The following is a 19,354-nucleotide window of genomic DNA, read 5'->3' as shown; positions in this document are numbered from 1 at the left end:
TATTACATATTGTACTTCTGTGGTTTTGCTGCTGTGTTACTGTTGATGCCTTCATTAGGTAGGAGGAGAGGTTGTGCATTGTTTGCATCTTTCCAAAATTTATCAAGCGTCATTTGTAATTGTGACATGATGCCAAAAATGTTACAGATTCTTTATTGTATTTCAGCAGTACTGTTCTCTAGCTGTTGTTTCAGGGCTGTTCTGATATGAAATGGTAAAGATAGCCAAGAAATTATCTAATCTTCAGAAGCCTGAGAAGTCTCACACCCTTAATGAGTTAATTATCTCTTGATCATTTTTAAATTAATTCTTCCAGACTTTTCATTTGTATAGAATTGTTATTATCACAGCTGGTCTGCATGACAGCACTTTGCAGCATTTGCTTGTACTTCGTATTTTCGAAGTATTCAGTATCTATTTATTAACTACTCACTATCTCATATTTTTATAGTTACCAGCTAAATTCCTATCTGAGATAACATTTAATACCGAGGAAATGGAGTAATACCAGTGATGAAACTCATTCAACATTCACAGCCATATTTTTTTTTAAATGCAATATTTAACTTTTTTTTCTGAAGGCGAACTTTTTTTTTACGAGTGGTGACAGTCTTCATCAATACATAGTCAAATATAAAGTAATCTTCAGGGAATAGTTTAATCTTCATAGATTGAAACCTATTTCACCTTAGTTCTGATCGAGGAAGAAATAACGATCTGTCTGATTTTTCAGTTGAATGCCTCTCCTGTAGAAAAAAGAAAAGTAGCTTTGCACATGACAGTACTAGTTGGTATGCATCTCTCAAACTTCTCGACCTATAGAATATAAAGTAGTATTACAGCATTTACCACATACAGCATTTATGATGTGGACTCAGTCTTATAGGCAAAACTCAGAAAGTTTGTGTTTAATTCCTGCTTTCTTTTAAAAGTAGTCAAAATAATTGGCAAAAAAAAAATGAAGTTTACATTTAAGATTACAGAATTCAGGAGATTATTTTTGTAAGAATGAAGGTGGTGGTAACATTATATGTGGATGACACTACTGTGGTTAAATATAAATGAATAATAAAAAATTAAAAGATGAAAAAGTCTTTGAAAAGTAGCAAGGGTAGTGACTTTATTATGAACAGACATTCAGATGTGTTCTGAAAATTCAGTGGTTTTGGACAACTGAATACAGTAATTTATTTTTAATATTAATTTATTTTTAATATTATTTTTATGGGGTATTGGCATAAAAAGTTAAGACTTAGAATGAGCACTACAAGATACCCTTCTGGTTTTGCCGGTCGTCTTTGAACACTTTATTTCTCTCTTCTGAATCTCTAAGATGTTTCATGGTGAGGATTATGCTAATAGCTTGCACTACGCAGGGGCAGTACTAGGCTGTCTATAGCCAGACAGATGTCCTAATAAATCAGCATAGCCCTCTTCTCAGACTTCATTATGCTCTTGATTTGTGACTACCACGATTTTAACCCAGTGGGTCACTGGGCGCTGAACCTGACATTGACCGATAACCCCTACTTTACTCTAGGCGAGCTAATAAAAAAGACAGACACAAATTTTGACCATTTAGCTCCTTCAGCATTACTTACAGCCAGGACAGATTTATAGCGGCCAGGCTAAGACAGAGGAGACTAAAGCCGATGTCATGGTGCGCATATCAATTTTACATTTCCTTTACATTTCCACACGTACAATGGGACCCTAAAAGACATGTGGGGGCAAAAATTTCTTTTCATTTTAGAGGACGACTGTTTATACACAGCATTAGCATCTGCTGTGGAACATTTATTGCTGTAATTGCTGTCCCAGGAGAACGAACTATGGTTAGGTCACGTTTTATAGCTCTCTACTAAAATAGACCTCTAGTCCAGCTTCAGATGTTTTGTTCTTTAAAACCTTTACAGCGATGAGTGAAGGCACCTCACTAGTATGTGGAGATGCAGACTTTTTTAACATAGCTTTTCTTACACTGAACATTTAAAATAATTATTTTCACATGAAGAATGGTGAAAATGATAGCATATGTGGCTTGTCAGTGGTTCCCCCATTTCTCAAGTTTGAACAAAACAAATTTATCCAACATGAGACAAATTTGACCTCTGCCGATGTAAATCAGCAACATTTATCACTGCAGATGATGCACAATAGTGATTGTGCATCTCAGTGTATCAGCTTGAACCAGAACACTGGATTATTTTAGATTTCTCTGCCCTATCCTGCCTGGAAATAACTTTAAATAGGACAGAATTGGGTCAGGGGTGGGGGATCCCCCTGCAGTATTGTTTCTCACATAGTCATTTAATGCTCTAATTCAGCTAATGTGTATTACTACGCATAATTTTTATGGCAGAATCACATGGACAATCAACATGAGAAGCAGAAATTTGCTCCTGCAGTCTTTGCTAATTGACCTTGACAGTAGATCATAATTTTTAAGTCTTGACACATAGATCAGTGACACCAATTACTAGTTCCCTTAACAGAAGAAAGAATTTGTATTTCAGCATAGGATGCTTGCCTAAAAATATGCAAGGGTCAGACCCTGTTCTTTAGACCTTTCAAGGGAATTTTATTATTAGTGCTACTGGAACCAGGACCAAACCTTTCATTTGTCTGGGTGAAAGCATGAGGATATGCTGCATTTCAGAGATGACTATCATATAATAAATGAATGAAGGATCAACAGCACTGTATTACCTTATTACAGTAATGAAAACACAGAGGGGGAGGACCACAAATATGCATGAGGACCGCATGGCATTTCTCCAACACTGTATTTTAAAAACAGAGTTTGTTAAATAGATTTGCTATACTTTCATCACCAGCATTAGCATGCTTCTATGCTCCTGGGTTTAATGCTTGTATACTAAAGAGGTGCCAAGTATTAAACAGGTTGCTTTTGCTGTAATCATAAACTTCCATTGGGAGACCATAATTGCTAACAAGCAAAACAGCTCTGCAAGAACTCTTAATGGTGAGCACAGATTAAAATAACAACTGTGATTAGCTTTAAACTGCTTGACTAGAAAAGGACTAATCTTAGGGGAATAAGTTGCATGGCAAACAAATGAAAAACCCTATGTATGATATTACAGTAATGAAGGCTGTGAAAAGACCCAAAAGCTACCCTAGCTAAATAAGGTCATGCTCTGCACAAGTACCTTTTTCTTGTCAGGGGCTTAGTACCTTGGCCCAAGGGGAATTAAGGTCAAAGCAGCCAGGTCTTGGGGCTGAAACTCCATTTTAACCCTTTCTGGAAGTTTCTGACGATAACAAAAGTTGCCTCTGGTCTATGATGCTGATGTGAGTTATAGACTGTATTTGGAATGAATTATCTTCCAAAATTGTTGTTGTAGCCCATGATCAGCAGGCAGAGATTGGTGTGGTGTGGTGTGGTGTGGTGTGGTGTGGTGTGGTTTGGTTTGGTTTAGCTTGGTTTGTAAGAGCATGAGGCTTCCCTCTTTGCTTCTTGATCCATCTGTCTTGTCACACCATCTTGGCAATGGATAAAGCCAGGAAAAAAGTGTTTTGTGCTATTAGCCACTAACATCAGCCTCTCACCTCTTTCTCAGTGTTCTGTTTTGCTGGGGTTTTTTGGGGGGGTGGCAGTGGTGGTGGTTTGGGGTTTTTTTTGCTAAAATCTCTACAACACTGCTGGATATAGCAGTGGATATATATGATAAATTTGTAAAATCCGTGAAAACACTGATGTGTTCCTTTCAGTTTCCTTAGTGTTTGGAGGTGAGGCTGGCCAAGGCAGAGCAGAACTGAGTTTGGCAATTAGGAGTCATTCAGCCACCACAGGTACTCGGACGTTTCCAACTAACATTATAACGTCATATATATCTGTCTAAAGCTGAGGCTTCTGATTTGTGACTTTATGTGTGAAAAAATTCACACAAAAATGTAGATAAAAAACATATAAGGCTACCAAGTTGTGTGACAAGAGTTCACAATACTGCTTCAGATACGCATTTCTACCAAGGATTAGTATTTGAATATACGCATTAGGATACCAATTAAAAATGTATCTGATTTTTGGCCAAATGTGCTTTTCTTTAGCTGACTGTAGATTTGGATGGTTCAGTGAGCAGTGCAGATGTAGTTACAGGCCACAAAAAGCACCGCCATTGTATTATCTGTGAATGAAAACCGCTCGCTTCCTTTGACTTCCCGGTACAATGCCTATCTCACACCACAGTTGTTAAAGATACTTTTTCATGACTGAACTGGGTGAGAGTAATGTGAATAATGAGCACATAGAAAAGCAAGTGTTATACTGTTTGCCTTATAAATCATATTTTTAATAGGATCACAGAAAAGTAAGAGAGAATAGGTTAAAGATTACGAATGAACTTTATGGACTACATAAGTTCACTACAAATACTAAACTTGTAACCAAGGGAAAAGACTGGATAGCCACTAGAACACTTGTTGCAGTTGCAGTAAAAGCAGTGCATATTTCAGTGAGTATAATTTATCTCGATGTTCAAATCAAGACTGATCAGTGTCTTTTAAACAAATAGATGCCTTACAGAAGTTTACACCTGTTCAAATCTTTATCAGTTCCACTAATTAGTCATATAAAATAATCTTCCTCAACTGATTAAAGTGCATGATAGTCATTTTATGTGCAACTCTTTACCTGATCAATAAGTAAAACTCCTTCAGCAGTGAATTATTTTAACTCTGATAGAGCATATATTTGTGGAGTATTTACTAAGCTGACTTAAAACTAAGCTCAACTTAATGTGCTGTGGTATATGAGAAATATGACCTGGGATGATTTTGGCATTATACATTCATAAAAAGTATTATTTTTAAAGAATATGACTCTCAGCCTGTTCCCTTTAACCAGAGAAAACTCTCATTAACACTGCCCATTAGTGCTGCACGAGTCAGGAGCGAAGTGTCAAGCCTTAGTTATTGAAGTCATTTCATAAAGGATTTGGAACTATCTGAATAGAAAATAATTTTGATACAAGCAAATATCTCCGTATCTATGCTAAACTACCCAGATTTTAAAAGTGCGAGCAAAAGATGGAAAAGTGGTCCTTAAAAAGTAACTTCATATGGTCATGTTTCTAAAATTAAATAAATTAAGCAATGTTAAATTTTAAAAAGTTAATAACATTCTGTAATTAATTAGGGATTGGGGTATTTTTGCACAGATGTATGCTTGTCATAATAGCGAGACTGCCAGAGCCATGGATTTGTTTCTCTTAAACTAAAAAATAGAAGGCCTTGAGCAAAATATATTCTTTAGATATATTTGGTAGAATAAGGATCACAAATGTTTCCTACCAAGTTGAAAGGAAAAAAACTCCAGCAGGGAAGTATGTGGAAGGTCTATTTGACATATGGATGTTTGTTAAAAGCAAAATGCATGAACAGCCCAGAGTAAATTAGATCCTCATTTGTATGCTGGGAAATGAAATGTATAATCTTGGCATGGTTCTCCATTTGTTTTAGATTTTTTATAAGAACAAACTCTTTTGTGTATGCAGATATACATATTACTGTAGTGGCTATTTAGGGTTAGCAAAAAAAATGCTTTGAACTGATTTTATCTGAAGCTAAGTGTAAGTAAGTGGCAGGTTTTTTGTCTGTGTCTCCCTGAAGTGCAGACTTTGGTTCAGGTAGCAGGCACTGGGCACACAGCAGACGCACTGCACAACTGCTGCATCGCTGCATAGGGGAAACATGGGCCGACCCAAAAGGACCGGCCATGTGGGCAAACATCAGACCACCTACTCATCTGAAACGGTACCCTAGTTTTCAGATACAAAACCAAATAACAGACCAACATAACAATCTACAAGAAATGAATACACAATTATCTGTTATTGGTGCTCAGAGATTTTCTAGTCCTTTTTAAAAAATCAAACATTTCCAAATGGAAACCGTCTGTAGTGTCTTTTTATTATTTGGTGTTGAATTTTGTCTTTCACTAATGTCTAGGCACAGCCACGCTTATTCATGTTGAATCAGATTTCACTCCTCAGATAATTCCAATTATTTTATTGGAATTATTCACTGAGCAAAGGATAATTCCTATGAGTAACAGTGACATTGCCCTGAAGTCTTCTCTAAGACTGAACAATCGTATCTTTACATGGAGCCTCTGTTTCCTATTTGGCAGAGGAAAACCCATGGATTTACATCAAGGCAACAAATGAGAATTTGGGCTCTCATAAAAACAGAATGGCGAAATGTATTATAGAAATGAGTAGCGCACAGACACAGGCTGTGAGACGGAGTTTTAGATGGGGTGGTGGGTTTAAGGAAGGAGAAATGCAGAATTTATGAATTTGTTATTTTTAAAGGAATGGTATGTCACTGATCTGTTTCAATAAAGTCTACAAACAGCAAACAGGGCAGTGCTGATGGCAGATGTAGAAGAGGCCAGTGAGAAAATGTATATGAAGTCATGCAAGTCGGGTTAGCACCTTTTCCTGTAAATCAGTTTCACTCATGGAAGAGAAGTTAAATAATCAAGTTTAGCATTTCTGTTTCATTCTGTAATGCTCAACCATTTTTTTTTTCTAAATTACATTAAAGCAAGACTTTAAGACCCCAAGTGAGAACAGGGCCTCATTGTTCCACACAAAGTGAGAAATGGTTTTCATCCCCTCAGCCCCAAGGATGAAACAAGAAATAACATAATTCCCTTTTTACAGAGAAAAGTAAAGTTCGTGAATATACTAAGTAATGGAGCTTATACAAGAGATCTGTGTCTAAGCCAGAGTTTTTCTGTGTTCCAGTTCAGTGTATCAATAAGGTTGTTATTTCTCATGTCACAGCACTGTGTGTTGTTGTCAGCCTGTTCACTCCAATCTGGGGGCTGAAGTTCCCACATCACTGCTTGAATCTTTTAAAGGTTTTATGGCTTAAAGCAAGCTGGTGACAATCTTATCCTGTGCTCAGGAGAGCATTTTTTTGTGTCTACAGTTCATAGCATGATGAGGCGTGGAAGAGGAGACCTATCTTTGGAAGTGTCCTCTCCAACTCCTGACCTTGGCCCTTGTCAATCCACAGTATAAAAGTAAATGATCTCCTCTGTCAGGGGATGGGTAGTGACAAGGGGAGAAGGAGAGAAGGACTCTACCCTGTTCTCTTGAGGCAGTTTATTTCAAAGTATATTGGTGTTGCTGTGCAACCGTTTTTAATACAGAGAAAACCAGAGATGTAGATACCTGTGCCATCTGGCTGGGCCTATTACAGGACGAATACCACTCGAGTTGAAATCAGGACACCCGTGCAACCAATAATATTGCTGTGACATCACCTCTTCCTGCTATTTAACGTTAAGTGTGCGCTGATCCAGCACTGTCATCTTCCCGCTTTCTACCGCGGCAGTCAGCACCTCTCTCCAGGCTTTGTGTGCACTTGGCAGCTAAAGATCCAGATGTACCGGAGCGTAGTTTTGCCAAAGTGGAGTTTAGATCTGTAGGTAGCCTTATCCAGGAGGCTCACCTGAGCTCCTGTTTAACTCTAATGCTGACTGTAGTCAGGCTGGAAGAGCTTGGGGAGGTACTTCACAGCTTTCTGAAAGTTTCCTTAAATTCTGTAGGATTTGGCTGGCTTCCTGTTTACAGACCTTGCAGGAGAGCCAGGGTGCGCTTCCTATCAATTCTGCCTGCTGTATGAAGCCCTTTTTATGTTAACAAATGGTATTTTCCGTTTCTTTATTTGTTAATAAGAGGGCATAATTATGTCTATAGCAACACGTATTCTGGGATATGGCCCATTCGCACACGGGTTTTTTTTAATCGGGAGTAAATTCCAACATAATCTGCTGTAGGGAAAATATCATGCATTTATAGCAAAAACCTGTATAAACATTATTGTAATGGGTTCCACTAGGGACAAGGTTTCAAATATAAGGCAGCATTCATCAGATATTAAAGACCTGAGCATATTTTTTTCCTACTTAAATCAGCACTGCTCAGAATTTGCAAACTCTTGCTTATGTAGATAGTCCCCTGAGATGTTAAAAAATGAATAAAAGCTTGCAAAATACAGACCGCTTGGTTTTATTGCCACCTGATTAGCTAAGCAGAGTCGAGAAAGTGTAACTTAAGTAAGCAAAAAATAGAAAACCTAGATTTTTCTCCAGCAAATCCTTAGCAGTAAGGAGATACCAGCTTTTGCAGGATATTTAGTTTGCTGTAGTTTATGTAGCGCCTTTAAAGACGTCAGAGGGATAAGCCTATCTGCTTCCATGCGCTGCCAGAATCGACACATGCTTGTACTGCCCCGTACTTGAGGAGGTTTGATGCTACCTCTCAAATTCTTCCCAGTTCCTGATAAAGCTGTAATAAATCCAATATTGTTTTTCATTCAGCAGATTCTTAGCCTTCTACCAGGCAAGTCGAGAGCCTCTTAAGCCCTTTTGAGAGAAACAAGTATGTGCGGCGTTGTTCCTGTAAGGCTTCCTGTATTTTTATTATCTTCCACTCTTCCCAATTGGGGAAGAGAGATCAAATGCAAAGGAAGTACCTATCTTCCTGCAGAGCCCTGGGAGAGATTGGTCCAGAAACACAGATCAAAAGTCGTAAGCGCTCTCAATCCCTCTTCTTTTCTCTAACAACACTGTTGTAAATGCATGAAAAAATGGCCAAATGCTGTCCTTCTCTAAGTGACAGTAATGTCAGGATTACTTTTTGCTTCTGTTCTGCAATGTGGAAATGTGCAAATGGCAGCACTTGACCCTTTCTTCAGCCAATTCAAAAGATACTCAGAATTCCCATAAAGGATCTACATTCTAAATTTCCATTGAGATCAAGAGAAAACTTTTATAGAATCCTTTTTAGGCTGAACGTAACCATCAGCAGCAGGAGCTTACGGTAACAGATGTCAGCACAAGGCAGCAGCCAGACTACCAGTCTTCCTGTAGTCCTGCTTACCAGTCTGTACTGGGAAATACCAACATGGTTACTGGGGACCAGTTTGTTCTGGAACCTCTCCTCGAGCGACTGATCTGTGATATTTTCTGCCAGCGCAGGGCGCTCCATGAGTGTCCCCGTCAGCTACTATTGCACAGCTTTTTGTGTAATAGCCTGGCCTGGCAGTTTTTCCAGATGTGCAGGCAATTTTCCCAATACTTGAATTGAAGTCCCCAAAAGGGCAGCGCTGCCTCAGGTCTCACTGAACAGTGTCCTGTGTCAGGCTGAAAGAGCAACTGTTTCTATAAATTACGTCAGTACTGACGATTTCTACCCTGCTCATGTTTAATAAGAGTTCTGGAACACCGCTAAAGTGCTAGTAACCTTTAGGTAGAATATCTGAAAATCTAGTATTACATCAACTATACGTAGCTTCAGTCCTATAGAAGTAAAAAAGGACAAGAAGCGAGTTAAACTTAGTAACTACACTTCTGGGGGATTCCTCCCCCCAGATTTTCAAATATGAAGTTTCTCTGTGAAGCACAGACCCTCTTGAAGATTACACCGTTATTTTGGCATTATTGATTACTGTGCAAATTGATCACTTCCAACGTGTCAATGTACCTGTTCTTTCCCAAGCATCTCCCATTTGAAGGAGCTGCAGAATGCAACAGTGAGCAGAGGTAAATCATCTCCACATGTACATTATGCCAGTCGAGAATCGGAAGTGTACTTAAGAAGCATCTGTCCCTTCAACAGTAGCTTGAGGTCTCTGAAAAAATGACAAAATTCCTATACTGGGCAATTATTGCATTTGTCAGTGCCAGCTGTTAGGTTTCCATATTTAAAACTATGGCTACCATAAATGTATCGAGCTAATGCTATCATCTGCTTCATTTTAGTGTTTCGAAGCATGAGCACTGCGTTTTTAGTATCACTCCAAAGCAATGGTAAGCAAAGTCATGAATTTTGTTTGAAGACTAGTGTATTATTTTGAAAATGTCTATGCTAAATAAAATTGTGCAAGCCTAGGGACAGGAAATAATTAATGATTTGGAACATGTACTTATTGCTGTGTATGAAACTGAGACACTGCTAATCTTAAAGAGACACAGAAGAAGAGCATCTCAGCTGTCAGGAAGAGTACAGCTCGATAGGCATAAAAAATACTTTCAAATTGTAATTATAGCTTTAAATTGTACATAAATACTGGTTCTTTTTAATTCTAAATCATTTCTAGTTACAGAGTAGGAGACTAATTCCATTGATCTTGATTTCAGTGGATGTAAGCTCAGGCCTGAAAATAATTAAAGAACTGGCAATAATCTTTTTCATTCCTGTAGTCCTGGTTATTCTAGCGTATCTGGTGAAATCATTCAATGATTTCACTAGGAATTTGGGAAAGAATCGTGGAAAGACACATGTGGTCTTTAAAGAAAAGCTTTCTATGCAATAATTTACAGACTGATTGATAGACAGGTTTGTTGACTAGACTAAAACAGTATTTTAAGATCTGCAGTACCACACCTAGGAAGGGATCATAATTATGCTGGTGATTTTACTGCTTCTTGAATACCAGTTGCAGTTCTGGTCCCCCACTTCAGAAAAGGTGCAACAGAACTGGAAAAGTTCGGAGGAGGGCAGAAAAGGGTAATCAGAAGCACAAGACGGTTTTCATTTATTGAACAGCTAGGACTCTTGAGTCTGAAAAAGCAGTAACTTAGCCAGGGGAGTGACAGAGCTAAAAACATGAGTAGCATGGAGAGGAGCAGATTGTCTGCTCCTTCTTTCAGTGCAAGAAATACAGGGTATCGGATGAAACTAACAGGTGGCTCATCAAAAAACAAATCAAAGGAAGAGATTTTTCATGTAAGCATCGTTCAGAGCATCTGCAACAGGGTATCACAGGTTTTAAAAGCGTACGTGGGTTCACTTGGAGACTGGACAAAGTCACAGAAGAAACGCAGAGAAGGCAAGCTTGGTTCCGGACATCCCTGAGCTCCCAGGTGGCTGGAGAGTAGAAAAGTGTTGTATCTTTCCCTGGATATCTGGGTTTTGCCACTGGAGAGAAATGATACTGAGCTACACAGACCTGGGCAGATCCAGTACAGCCACTCATCTGTTACCCAAGTCTCAAAAACCATTTAGCCTTTGCAGTTTCAATCACTCATTACAAAGCGATGATTTAGGTTGACTGTGCAAGCAACAGACATTATAATGTGATTACATTTTATTGGGATGTTATTATTTCTATTTAAACAGAAAATTAACATATTTTAAACTCAGTAATTAAAACTAGCTCTTAGGAGATTTGCTCAAGGTGTTTCCCTGCACAACAAAGCAATTAAACACAATTTAAAAAGCAATTAAATGTCAGTAGACATTACTTCAGTACTATGTGACTGCTACAGGATCATGGTTTGAACGATGAAACCCTGTCCAAATGGAGAGTAAGAATCCATGTGGAGACCCCAAATTCTACTGGATTTGGAGACTCTGACCTTTTAGCTGCCATTCTGCCTAGTTCCCTTCCCATACTTCTTTGTAGCTTTCTTTCACAGAGTTTTGTAGTATTTAAGAACATCACTGTATCATCCGCTCTGATTCACAGCATAGTACAGGCTTTGTACTTCACCCAAATACACTGAATTAAACCCAAGGACTTTGACTAGGCCAGGATTCTAGATCAGCCCTCAGAAAATTGAACCCTGTGTCTCATCAGGAGAGACTAAGGTGCCCGTATAAGCTGCTGTCCTGGAAAGGACATTTTAAGTTTGACAGATTCAAGTAGTTTGGGAGGTTCCCACTCTACACTGCAAAAGGGAATTCCCCATATGGAAGGAAATCTGCATTAACAGACGGGGCTACCGGTTTACCTAAGACACTACAGCCATATATTTGGCTGCAAAGATTGCTCTCCGTACCACCACAGGAAGAGGTTCCTTCTGCAAAATGCACTGTCTCCAGCTACAGCCAATTTGTTAAGCAAAATCTGAGCATTCTTTCTCGTGGTATATTTAATTCCAATGATGTATTCATTCTTGAGAGTGTATTGCTCCTCTGCTCAGAAACCTCCAAATCCAGAAAAAATCCTGCCACCTTCATTTTTGAAGCTTTATTTCTCCAGTACTTCTTGTCTCCAATTCTCAGATACAGCTCTAGCCTTTAAATCTTCTCTCAGCGTAATGAAGATTTGCTTTGCACCCTGTGATTCCTGCAGTCTCTTTACTCCAGCGTACCCAGCTCTCTCTCGTTTGCATCATCTCAGGTATTCTCACTTAGTTCCCAAGACCTCCATCTCACATGTTCTCTAAACCAGAGAATCCTGCCTGAGCTCTTGCTCACCCTACACTTAGGTTCTCTCGAATGTAGTGTGTCTACAAATAACCTGATCACATACCAGTGTGATCTGTTGTAACCGGGAAAAATTTTTTACTTGCAATTTTTTGACTACCAGATGACAAAGCTGTCAGTGATTCTTTAGGAACTGTTTTTCCATAAACCACGAGGCTTTAAAAGCCTGCCGTGCATGCCTGCGAATCTCCATCCATGTGAAGTCTTCTACCTTGGCGTCGCACATCCAGGCCCCCGGCAGCCTGACCGGCCGGGACTCTGCCGGGCAGAGCCGCAGCCCCGGGGCCGCTTCCCGACTCGTCCCGGCGGCTGTGCCGCGCCGAGTCCCTTCTCCCCTAAACTTTCGACGGCAGCCGACACAGCATCAGCCTGAAGACTGGCATTTCATTCGGGGCTACGCACAGCGAGGGCTTGCTTCGTGCTGTGTGGGCCAGCGGGCGGGCTGCCCCGATCCGCGCAGGGGGGCGGCCTGAGGGCAGCCGTCCCCCCCTCCCGCGCCACCGGGACGACGCTGCGCGGCGCCCGTCCCCCCCGTCCCCCCCCGGTCCCCGGTCAGCTCCCGCCCGCCGCCCCCAGAGCCCGGGGGAGCCGGGAAGAGCTCGGCCAGCCCCGGCCCCGCCGCCGCAGACAATGGCCGCCCCCACCCGGCCCCCCCGCCCCCGCCGCGGCGAGCCCCTGCTGCCGGCGCAGATTTGCCGGAGCCATTCAGTTGCGACCGATTGCGATCGCGGCAGATGGGCTGGATCTGACAGCCCCGCTCCTCCGCGGGGCCGGGGGCGGAGGGGCCCGGCCGCCGCGCTCCCCGCCCCGCCAAAAGTGCCACCCCGGGCGCCCGCCCGCCCGCCCTCTCTCCCCAGGCACATGTTACGCGCCCCGCGGCTGCGGCGGCGGCAGCGGGAGGAGAAGCCGCCGCGGCGGAACAAAGCGGAAGAGGCGAGCGGCGGCGGCGGGGCGGCCGGCCCGGGGGGCGGCAGCCGCTCTGCCGAGGCGGGGGGCGGCGGCGGGCTGCCCGGCCCGCCGGGACGCGCTGCCCCCGCCCGCCGCAGCATGCCCCACCGCCGAGCAGGTAAGGAGCCGGCCGCGCCGCGCCTCCCCTCCCTCACCTGCCCGCCGCGCCTCCGCCGCCTCCTGCCCGCCCCGCCGCCGCCGCCGTCTCCTCCCCTTCCCCGGCTCCCCCTCGCCGGCCCCGGCGGCGCCCGCCGCTCCCCCGCCCGGGGGCCGCGGGGCTGCGCGGGGACGGGCGCGGCCCGCGGGCGGGGAAGGGGGGAGGCACCTGCCGCCGCTCCCCGCCGCTGGCCCAGCCTCCTCCCCGCCCCGCCGGCCGCGCAGGGCGCCCTGCGGAGGGCTGGCCTCCCGGCGGCCGCCGGCCGAAGAAGCCCCGAAAGCCTGCGGCCCGCCGAGCGCGGGCTCCCCGGGCCGGCCCCCGGCGGCGGCGCTGACGCCCGGGGCGGGCGGCCGCCCCGCAGGCACCGCTGCGGCGGCCCCCCAGCCCGGGCGGGAGCCCCGCAGCGCGCCTGTGCGCGCCCGTCCCTGCCGCGGGGGCTCTGCCCCTCCTCAGCCCCGGGGGGGGGAACGTGCAATGCGCCTTTTTTTTTTTTTTTTTTTTCCCCCCACCCTCTTCTTTTTCTTTCCTCCTTGAGCCGCAGGGAGGGAAACCGGCGGTGTCTGTCTGCGTTTGAGCCCTGTTGCTTCAGAGGCAGCGGATTCTCTTCTTGCGCTGCTGCTCTGGCAGGAGCATCCTAACGAGCTTTATTTCTGTTTTATTTTTATTCCTGTTTGCTTAAAGATTGGCTCCGCCACATTGCACAAATCGCTGGGAGGAGGTCGTACGGGTGGAAGACGTACGTTAGGCAAAAAAGACATCTTTTTGAAATGAGTTCGAGTTGAAGTACACGAAGCAATAGGGCGTAAAGTAAATGCAGAGTGCTGAGGGACCCACTGCTGGCCGATGAGGCTTTTAGTTGCTGATTCTGCTGGCTGGAGTAGGGTGTTAGAGCCACTACCCATCTTCTGAGGTGGGTTTACCCAGGAAATGACGGAAATAAGGTAGAATAAGCGTGAGTGGGCCTTGCAGTTTCCTGTAGGAAAAAAGCAGAGCTGCATAAATACCGCGTTGTTGCTAACTTTATTTTATACCTTTGCAATTCTTTTTCTCCACGTAGCGATATAAGATTGACTCCCTAATTGAAATGGTTTATAAATGTCCACCATACATCCCTTAAAAATTGATATTCCAGATAACCCCCTTTTTTATCATTAGAAAGCTAGCGAAGTTTTTAACAAGTGAAGTAACATTAAATAGACAAGTGATTTACATCTGAGGGATTGACTGTATACATTACTGGATTGCAGATAAGCTATGTAAGTAAACAGAAGCGCAGTGCTCTGTTATTGTGCATGACTATGGAGATATCATGGGACTTTTTTGCTAGTTAACAGCATAAGGCTTCGTGGGAACTGTTTGATCTGCAGGACTTTTGCTTGGCAGTAGTTTACTTAAGGTTATTACACTCTGTTTGGAGACTTGTATTTGCTAGCCATTATTGCATTCTTAGCTCCAGGCTTCCCAGACTTACAGGTTAGTAGGTCAATAAAAATTGCACTGAAATGCTGGAATGGGTAGGCTGGATTTTTAAATGTGATAGGGGAATAACTAGGCAGTAATCAGAATGCCAAGGAATTTTTTTCAGTGAATTTTGATGCTGGTCACTGGTGATGAACCAAAAAGACTTTTTTTTTTTTTGCCTTCAATACCACAAATGTTCTTCCATTTCTTGTTAAAAGAGGAAACAAATCATATAAGCTAAATACAGTATTCCCTTTCAGGATAAAGCAACCAGTACCCTTAGTTGAATTTACCAAGACTTAGTTCCTTTTGCTAGTGAACAGTGGGATTAATGCCACTAGCATTAGATGAGGCTTGCCGGTAGCAAGAGCAAAAATGTCATCAGGTCTCTGCTGCTGTAGATTTACATGTTTCTTTTAAAACTTGAAATTTGCTGTGCTGTGCAGGGAAACAGTATGAAAAGGACATTATTAGATTGCCATTGTGTTAAGAATGCTCTAATAAAATTTTGAGTCATCCAGGTTAAAGCACTGCCAGAACTTGTTGTGACCCAGCAGATTTCAGACGTGCGGAACAGAAGCCTGAGCCTGACTTTGTGCTGCCCCTGTCTGAAGCCCTGCTTGTTCCCAGAGTAGCTGCAGCATGCAGCGTAATCCCCATTCCACCAAATCCTTGAAACTGGTGATTGACTGTGTACATGGAGCAGTTCCATTCATGTCACAGCGTACAATTTACGCAGTTAAAATGAGCCATATGGTGTATCCCCCCCCAGTGCGGTGGTGTGCTGATCATTAAGGATGAATTGGAAGTTCAGTGCAGAGCTGTGATACTCTGGTGGAAAAATGCAAAAGATCAAAACTTCAGGATGGTTTTGGCGTCTCTCGTGTAGTTTCCTCTTTCACTGAACATTGTGGACAGGAACATTATATCCTTCAGCTCAGAAATATTATATGTTGTGCTTTTTGGCTTTTTCAATCCGGTCTCTTTGTACCTTGGTGTTTTTAGAGAGTTTCCGAGGAAAGTTATTCCCGCTTCAGCTTTTTCTTATCTGCATTTTTGCTGTTCATTGCATGTAGCACACACTTACTGACGAGTGTTTCTTGCTGGAGTGAAGTATAAATGTATGCTTTGTAGGCGCTTGGTATCGCCTTCTTTCTTAAGCAAAGACCTTCCCTTTCTGTAATAATTTTTAATGGTTAACTTCTCCACTTCTGTGCTATGTAGGGTTAGTTACAACTGTTGTAGAGCATTATTGCTACACCACTGCTTGATTCTGCCAGATGAATCCCTACACAGATAAGCTCAGCAGCAGCAGCCAGGTGTTGTGCATAAATCCACTTCTTACACTGATTAATTTTCCAGTTAAGACCCTGATTTTGCAACCAGTTAGACACCTGCTTAACCTTAGAGTTAGAGCATTGAAATAGATAGGCTACTCTGCGTGTAAAGTTAAGCAGGATTAAAGCTTGCAAAGAGGTGCTGTACAAAAAAACCACTAAACAACCCAAACTCCTTTTGCTTTGCTCCCATTCTCAAGAATTACGGTAGGTAGCTGCTGTTAGTTTGGTTATTTAGTTAAAATGTAATCGCATAGTGTGATGGAACCGGCTTGGGACCGGTGTTTAAGATGTGGGAATTGTGTTTCTGCTTTTGGCTTATGTTTCCGTGGAGGTTTGAGGCCTCTTTTTCCACCTGAAACTGCACCGTGGTGAAGTTGAGGTTGTCGGAGCGCTAACGCAGAATTCCTACTGCTCAGAAATCAGATGATGGAAAGGCTATTTAGTAATATTTGTCTAAAAACATCAACAAGAAGCCTGGTAGGTTTTGCATTTATGCATTCATTCTGAAGAAGGTCTGGAGGGATTACTACAGCAAAATTTTGTTTATTGTTTCTAACTCTCTGATATTTAGATCTCATTTACATTGTGTAACGGACACTCCTAGGAATGACCAAAGAATTGATAGTATTAAGGTATTAGGTAATGGATACAGTCCCAAGCCGATGTGGTTGGAATTTAAAAAAAAAAAATATTTTTTTTTGGTTTAAAAATATATTCAAATGATTTAAACATTAAGAGAAAGACTGGATGTTCTGCCAGCAAGACTCATCTATGCAAAATTCTTCTAGAAGTCAGAGGCCCTGGAGTTCTCTAGTTCTTTGAGAATTTCTTTTTCTTCTATACTTATCGCTTGAAATGAAAATGGGAAGTTTTTTTTTCAGAAGGAGAGAATCTTTAAAATACAGAAATTAATGGCTCATAAAGGAGAGTCAAGTACATCTACCTCTTTTGCTGTGGTGTATGCACTGACAGTTCACATCTCAAACATAAATTATTCCTCAGAATAATCAGAATGCAAGTAAGATTAGGAAGGAAAAATCCAGGCACGGAAAAAAAAGTTTGATATATCACAGAAACAAAGTTTGCAACACTGCTGTATGCTGTGAAAGAACAAAAAGAAACATTCTTTTTTTTCCCCATTTCTCTTCTCAGGATTTCTCTTAAATCCATGTGGTTCTGAGTATCTGAGCCAAACATTTACCAATTGCTTTCCATGTACATCTTTGTTCCATCTTCTAATAACTTTCCTTGCATTGTGTATAAACCCCTTTAAATAGACTCTTGGCTCCTGGTGGCCTGTGTTGTTCTAAATAGACAATGCAGCTGCTCGCCCATTATGTTCACTTGAGTCCTTTGGACTTTTCATTTCTTCTCTGTGCCAAGATTTTGCCCATCTTGTTGGTCTAAGCCACTACAGGAAGCTAAAATCCTTATCCCATTGTATATTTGGTGATAATAAAGTTACTTGTGACTGAGTATACCACTTCCTTATTCTGAGTGGTTCTCTTTTTCTGAAGATGAGCTATATGCTTTAAGCCTTTAGAATGATAATTTTAGGTTTCATTGCCATAAGTACAGTCATTTCTGTGGCAATAGACATTGTCCTTCACAGAACTTTTCTGCTATTTCGTTCTTTTCTCCTTCTTTGAATTAATTGCCTGTGTACCTCTTCTCCATGCCCATTGTGTATGTCTGCGTTCCAGTGTATGTTCCTAGTCTCAGGTATAAAAGCCAACTAGCAGTTTGTAAAATGGTGACTTACTGCAACCTGAAGGGTAGCTGCGTCCTCAATAAGAACACAGCGGTGTAAGATGCGGTAAGAGGGGAGTGTAAGCCGAACCCAGTGCAATAAATGCATCTTTGTGTTGAGTTTGGGAGAAGCCCAAAACTATCAGTGGAGCCACACTCGACACGTGGTACGTCTTGGTCTTCTTGACATCTGCAGTAAAGTGATTCCTGGTGGCTACAGAAATGAGATTGAGTCATAATCACTCTTGTTGGTGTTAATGGGAATCTGACATGCCAACTTTCAAGCATATAAAAATATTTTTTCATGTAAATAGCACGTGTGGTAATACAGGGGACTGCTGGGAATGCCTCTGGTATCTAAGCTCTAGATGGGTATTTGTAGTGCATGAAGTAGGAACAATTTGCTGTATGTTTTACTGAAGGGTTCTCTCCCATGTAACATTGGCTTTACTACTACTGCTAGAGCTTGTCTCTTGTAGATGAGTAAGTTAGTATCCAGTCATCATTTTCAGAGTTACCTAATGTAAATATATAATTCCAGTATTGTGGTATGCTGCTGTGGTTTGATTTTTATTTTTTTTTAATGCTCACTCTTGTTAAAACAAGTATATTTACATTTGCATTGGCATTGTAGTAGAGGCCTAGCCAAGGACTTGATAGGTGCATCGGTTTTATCAACTGACATGGCAAAAATAAGAAAAGAACTTAATTATTTGCTGCAATTCTTTGTGTGTCCAGGAGCACACCTCCACTTCATCTCCCAGTTGGCCCAAGAGGTTGCACCAGCTCCTGGTTCTGGGCATGCACCAAGGAGTCAACTGCTGGGGACCTTGCATCTACGTTATATCTGGGGTACTCTGGTTGTCCTCCTGGTGCACAACTTGCAAGAGGGAATCTACAGGGTCATGAATGGTGTGCTCAAGACCTTGGATGTCGATGCAAGTTTTCACCTAAAAAGTTCCCCTCAGCACATTAAATTACCAGTGCAAATGCACCTAGCAAATTAAAATATGATCAGAAAGAATGTCTGGTCCAAAAACCTCACAATGTATGTGTGAAACAAAGGTCAGTAAATGATCAGAGAAGTAGACTACAGAGTACAAGGAAAAATGAGGAAACCATGGTCAGAGAGCAGGAGTAGATTTCTTTTGAAATAAAGACTTCTATTTGTTCTCAAAGTCTGACATTCTCACAAGATCAGATATCTGAAGAGTTACTTCAAAACTGCTAAGACTATCCATGGCTGGCATTGTGTCTTACAGGTCCATATCTGATCACTAGGTAACAGGACCCTACAAATGCTGTTGTCTCCTAACTTGCAAGCAGGGACTGCCTCTGTCCAAACTCCGTATCTGAAAACCAGAAAGTCCCCAAACCTCCCTAGGTTTGCAGCTCCAAACTCTATGTAAAGGAGCTCCTGGTTGGAGCCAGGGTTTGTGGGTTTT

The 19,354-nt window shown here is 42.2% G+C and overlaps 1 protein-coding gene and 1 long non-coding RNA gene across 3 annotated transcripts in view; one reads left to right on the top strand and one right to left on the bottom strand.

The window, feature by feature from the left end:
• The window catches only part of NCKAP5 (NCK associated protein 5), a 375,601-nt gene that overhangs the window by 110,768 nt on the left and 245,479 nt on the right, over positions 1-19,354 (top strand). Inside the window, exon 1 of one of the 2 annotated variants that reach the window (XM_052791615.1) lies at positions 13,274-13,320. The exons of the other annotated variant lie outside the window; for it this stretch is intronic. The gene's annotated coding sequence lies outside the window, so the exon portion shown is untranslated. Of the gene's footprint in view, positions 1-13,273; positions 13,321-19,354 lie in introns of those variants that run through there. 2 annotated transcript variants of the gene reach the window in all.
• LOC128143835 (uncharacterized) lies at positions 11,113-13,472 on the bottom strand. Its single transcript, XR_008235893.1, has 2 exons — positions 13,358-13,472; positions 11,113-12,623 (listed from the first exon to the last, which is right to left on the bottom strand). It is a non-coding gene; the product is annotated as an uncharacterized LOC128143835 (long non-coding RNA).

The sequence above is a fragment of the Harpia harpyja genome, chromosome 7 (assembly GCF_026419915.1).
Source record: "Harpia harpyja isolate bHarHar1 chromosome 7, bHarHar1 primary haplotype, whole genome shotgun sequence".
Taxonomy (NCBI): Eukaryota; Metazoa; Chordata; class Aves; order Accipitriformes; family Accipitridae; genus Harpia; species Harpia harpyja.
The sequence above is the reverse complement of the archived record's forward strand: the minus strand, read 5'-3'. Positions and strand labels throughout refer to the sequence as shown.